This window comes from Mustelus asterias, chromosome 1, assembly GCF_964213995.1.
Source record: "Mustelus asterias chromosome 1, sMusAst1.hap1.1, whole genome shotgun sequence".
NCBI lineage: Eukaryota > Metazoa > Chordata > Chondrichthyes > Carcharhiniformes > Triakidae > Mustelus > Mustelus asterias.
Window position 1 is genome coordinate 13,706,097 of NC_135801.1, and position 6,000 is coordinate 13,712,096.

Sequence of the window (6,000 nt, forward strand, 5' to 3'; positions counted from 1 at the left end):
CTTCCTGTAAAAGACACAATCAGAATTTGTGGTAAGTTCTTAATTGTATATCCGATTGGACCCTGGATTGTCATTAAAACAAGAGGCAGTGAGACTGACAACTATTTTTGTTAATCAACATAAAATAACTCATTCGAAGTAATGTACGCGTAAAATGTCTTTTAATTTGAAGACACTGCTTTATTGAAACCTTGGAGGGAATCCATTTTCTTGGCAATGGGAATCAACTGATAAAACCAAACAAACCCCAGATGTGATGGGTAATAAAGCTGAAGGCGTTTTGCATAGCAAAGTGCCAAATTAGATCAAGAGCGGTTTGCCTCTTGTCATTTTACACAGTTGAGTCACAGACCAAAGAATTGCAATTTTCCTGTGGAGTGCTTGCCACCATTGCTTATTAAAAAACACTCTTCCACCGATGAGATAATGCTTAGGCTGGTTTTGCTAAATAGTCTGCAGCTACGTTGAATGTGTCATTCCTTTGTTCATACATTGATAGCTTGTGGGCCAAAGGCTGAGGACCTAGAAACATAGAAGATAGAAGAGGAGGAGGCCATTTTGCACTTTGACCCTGCTCCGCCATTCATCAAGATCATGGCTGATCATCCAATTCAACAGCCAATCCTGCTTTTTCCCTATAACCTTGATCCTGTTCACCCCGCATGCTATATCTCGTTGATATATATTTAAAAGCATTATCCTTGTTGCTGAGCAAAGGAAATTAAAATGGCTGCTACAAGTCACCTGATCACAGGGTTGGTTCTCTGTTTAGGAGTTATAGAACATAGAACATAGAACATTACAGCGCAGAACAGGCCCTTCGGCCCACGATGTTGCACCGACCAGTTAAAAAAAAAACTGTGACCCTCCAACCTAAACCAATTTCTTTTCGTCCATGAACCTATCTACGGATCTCTTAAACGCCCCCAAACTAGGCGCATTTACAACTGATGCTGGCAGGGCATTCCAATCCCTCACCACCCTCTGGGTAAAGAACCTACCCCTGACATCGGTTCTATAACTACCCCCCCTCAATTTAAAGCCATGCCCCCTCGTGCTGGATTTCTCCATCAGAGGAAAAAGGCTATCACTATCCACCCTATCTAAACCTCTAATCATCTTATATGTTTCAATAAGATCCCCTCTTAGCCGCCGCCTTTCCAGCGAAAACAATCCCAAATCCCTCAGCCTCTCCTCATAGGATCTCCCCTCCATACCAGGCAACATCCTGGTAAACCTCCTCTGCACCCTCTCCAAAGCCTCCACATCCTTCCTGTAATGTGGGGACCAGAACTGCACACAGTACTCCAAGTGCGGCCGCACCAGAGTTGTGTACAGTTGCAACATAACGCTACGACTCCTAAATTCAATCCCCCTACCAATAAACGCCAAGACACCATATGCCTTCTTAACAACCTTATCTACTTGATTCCCAACTTTCAGGGATCTATGCACACATACACCTAGATCCCTCTGCTCCTCCACACTATTCAAAGTCCTCCCGTTAGCCCTATACTCAACACATCTGTTATTCCTACCAAAGTGAATTACCTCACACTTCTCCGCATTAAACTCCATCCGCCACCTCTCGGCCCAACTTTGCAACCTGTCTAAGTCTTCCTGCAAACTACGACACCCTTCCTCACTGTCTACCACACCACCGACTTTGGTGTCATCAGCAAATTTGCTAATCCACCCAACTATATCCTCATCCAGATCATTAATAAATATTACAAACAGCAGTGGCCCCAAAACAGATCCCTGAGGTACACCACTTGTAACCGCACTCCATGATGAATATTTACTATCAACCACCACCCTCTGTTTCCTATCCGCTAGCCAATTCCTGATCCAATTTCCTAGATCACCCCCAATCCCATACATCTGCATTTTCTGCAGAAGCCTACCATGGTGAACCTTATCAAACGCCTTACTAAAATCCATATATACCACGTCCACTGCCTTGCCCCCATCCACCTCCTTGGTCACTTTCTCAAAAAACTCAATAAGGTTAGTAAGGCACGACCTACCTGCCACAAAACCATGCTGACTATCACCTATCAATTCATTACTCTCCAAATAACTATAAATCCTATCCCTTATAATTTTTTCCAACATCTTGCCGACAACAGAAGTGAGACTCACCGGTCTATAATTCCCGGGGAAGTCTCTGTTCCCCTTCTTAAACAATGGGACAACATTCGCTAACCTCCAATCTTCTGGTACTATACCAGAGGCCAACGACGACCTGAAGATCAGAGCCAGAGGCTCTGCAATCACTTCTCTTGCCTCCCAGAGAATCCTTGGATAAATCCCATCCGGACCAGGGGATTTATCTATTTTCAGACCCTCCAGAATATCCTGCACATCCTCCTTATCAACTGTAATACTGTCTATTCTACTCCCCTGCAACCCAGTGTCCTCCTCAGCTATATTCATGTCCCCTTGCGTGAACACCGAAGAGAAATATTGGTTCAATGCTTCACCAATCTCCTCCGGTTCCACACATAACTTCCCTCTGCCATCTATAACTGGCCCTAAACTTGCCCTAACCAACCTTCTGTTCTTGACATACCTATAGAACGCCTTAGGATTCTCTTTAACCCTATCCGCCAAAGTCTTCTCATGTCCCCTTTTAGCCCTTCTAAGCTCGCTCTTCAACTCCCTCTTAGCCAATCTAAAGCTTTCTAGTGCACTACCCGAGTGCTCACGTCTCATCCGAACATAAGCCTCCTTTTTCTTTTTAACCAACAAAGAAACTTTTTTGGTGCACCACGGTTCCCTAGCCCTACCAATTCCTCCTTGCCTGACAGGGACATACCTATCACAGACTCGCAGTAGCTGCTCCTTGAAAAAACTCCACATGTCGGACGTTCCCAGTCCCTGTAATCTCCTAGTCCAACCTATGTTTCCTAATTCTCTCCTAATAGCCTCATAATTACCCTTCCCCCAGCTAAAACCACTGGCCCGAGGTTCATGCCTATCCCTTTCCATCACTAAGGTGAACGTAACCGAATTGTGGTCACTATCACCAAAATGCACACCAACTTCCAACTATCGCCACCAATTTCAAGAAAAAAGAATTCTCTTAGTTTCCGAGATTTCACACTTCAAGGTACAAACCCTTTGTAATCAATGGAAGGAGAGGAAATGCAGAAAAACAGGCTCCCACCTACCCCACCGTGGGCCCTCCCCACAAAAGGGGAAGAATTTAACCTCATTACCGGAAGACTATAAGACCTTAAGAAATCGGAACAGGAGTAGACCATTCAGCCCCTCAAGCCTGCTCCGCCTTTCAATAGGATCATGGCTGATCTGACATTCCTCAAGTTCACTTTCCTGCCTTTTCCCCGTAACCCTTGATTCCCTTACTGATCAAAGGTCTATCTATCTCAGCCTTAAGTGTACACAAGGACTCTGCCCCCCACAGCTCCCTGTGACAAGGAGTTCCAAAGACTCACAACCCTCAGAGGAAATTCCTTCTCATCTCTGCTTTAAATTGGTGCACCTTTATTCTGAGACTATGCCCTCCTAGACTCTCCTACGAGGGGAAACATCCTCTCAAAATTTACCTTGTCAAGCCCCTTAAGGATTCTCTATGTTTCAATGAGATCACCTTTCATTCTGTGAAATTCCAATGATGAGGTGACTTGTTCAGCCTTTCCTCATAAGACAATCCCTCCATATCGGAAGTCATCCTAGTGAACCTTTTCTGAACTGCCTCCAATGAAATAATACCTTTCCTTAAATAAGAAAACCAAAACTGCTCACATTGTTCCAGACGTGGTCTCACCAGTACCTTGTTTCAGCTGCAGCAAGACTTCCCTACTCTTAAACTCCAAGTAGACCCTGATGTCCTTGTCACTATTCATCTGTCAACCACTATCACGAGAAAACAGATGATCCAGTCATCATCACATCGCAATTTGTGGGACTTTGTGCAAATTTGCTGCAGTGTTTTCTACGTTGCAACAGAGGCCCCAGCTCATAAAGCAATTCATTAACTGTTTTGGGACATCCTTTGGTCATGAAAGGTGCCATTTAAATGCAGGTTCTGTGATTGGCAGGACAAAATTAGCCATGACCCTGCAAAACAGTTAGCCAGTCGTTCCAGCAGCTGGGAAACTATGGTTGTCGTGAGTGTGGGGAGCAGAAGTTTTAAAACATTAAAAAGAAATAGCAGAACTACATGTTTAAAATGCCCTTTGAAAGCTAATAGTAAATGTTGCACGTATCTTAAAAGTTGGATTACTTAAGATTGCCAAACCCACGCTCAGTAACTAAACGATTACAGTCACAGTCCATTTCACTCACTTTCTCAAGAGCACGCCTCCACTTAACATCAAAACCGCACGCTCCATCCCCAGGTTATTCATTATTAACTGCACATTGATTCACTCACGGGTAGCTAATTAAATTCCTTTCGATGGGCTAAGTGATGGACAGCTTCTGCACAGACCCGCTGACCTCCTACACACACCTTGAAGGTGCAGCCGTGACTCAGGTTCCCGCCAATGGTGCTTTTGTGGGAATCGCATTCCAGAATGGGATAACGTACTCTGTGGGACTGGTCTGGCCCTTCCCACGAGGACGTGTGCCAAGCATTCCTTAGCGTGTTAAGACCTATTCTGCAAGCGTGGAATGTTAGTAGGCACTATGGAACGGGGGATTATTCCTGAATGTGTCATCAAATGGAACAAAAAACAAGTTTAACTTTGAGTAATGTAATGCTGTGGGTTATGGGTCATGACTTTCAACAGTTGGGATCATTGTTCAAATATCAATTGTTATTTAGAAAGACTTCTTACATTTTACTGATTATCATGACTTATTATTTAATTACTATGAAAGCAAGAATTGCATACTGAAATTAAATATCATAGATGTAAGATCAGTTATCTAGGATCATTCTTGTTACTATGAAACAAAACGAATGAGAGTCCTAATTAGCTTAAATAATACAAAGCCTTGGACGCATAAACATAGCCCCATTTCTTTCACTCAGAAGAACTTGCATTTCTATAGCACCTTTCATATCCTTTGATTTGATTTATTATTGTTACATGCATTAGTATACAGTGAAAAGTATTGTTTCTTGAGGTCTATAAAATAATGAGGGGAATAAGAACATAAGAACATAAGAAATAGGAGCAGGAGTAGGCCATCTAGCCCCTCGAGCCTGCCTCGCCATTCAATAAGATCATGGCTGATCTGAAGTGAATCAGTTCCACTTACCCGCCTGCTCCCCATAACCCTTAATTTCCCTACCGATCAGAAATCCATCTATCCGTGACTTAAACATATTCAACGAGGTAGCCTCCACCACTTCAGTGGGCAGAGAATTCCAGAGATTCACCACCCTCTGAGAGAAGAAGTTCCTCCTCAACTCTGTCCTAAACTGACCCCCCTTTATTTTGAGGCTGTGCCCTCTAGTTCTGGTTTCCTTTCTAAGTGGAAAGACTCTCTCCACTTCTACCCTATCCAGCCCCTTCATTATCTTATATGCCTCTATAAGATCACCCCTCAGCCTTCTAAACTCCAACTAGTACAAACCTAATCTGCTCAATCTCTCCTCATAATCTACACCCCTCATCTCCGGTATCAACCTGGTGAACCTTCTCTGCACTCCTTCCAAGGCCAATATATTCTTTCGCAAGTAAGGGGACCAAAACTGCACACAGTATTCCAGCTGCGGCCTCACCAATGCCTTGTACAGATGCAGCAAGACTTCTCTGCTTTTATATTCTTTCCCCCTCGCGATAAATGCCAACATCCCATTTGCCTTCTTGATCACCTGTTGTACTTACAGACTGAGTTTTTGTGACTAATGCACAAGGACCCCCAGGTCCCTTTGCGCAGTAGCACGTTGTAATTTTTTTCCATTTAAATAATAATCCAATTTGCTATTATTTCTTCCAAAGTGAATAACCTCGCATTTGCCAACGTTATACTCCATCTGCCAGATCCTCGTCCACCCACTCAGCCTGTCCAAATCTCTCT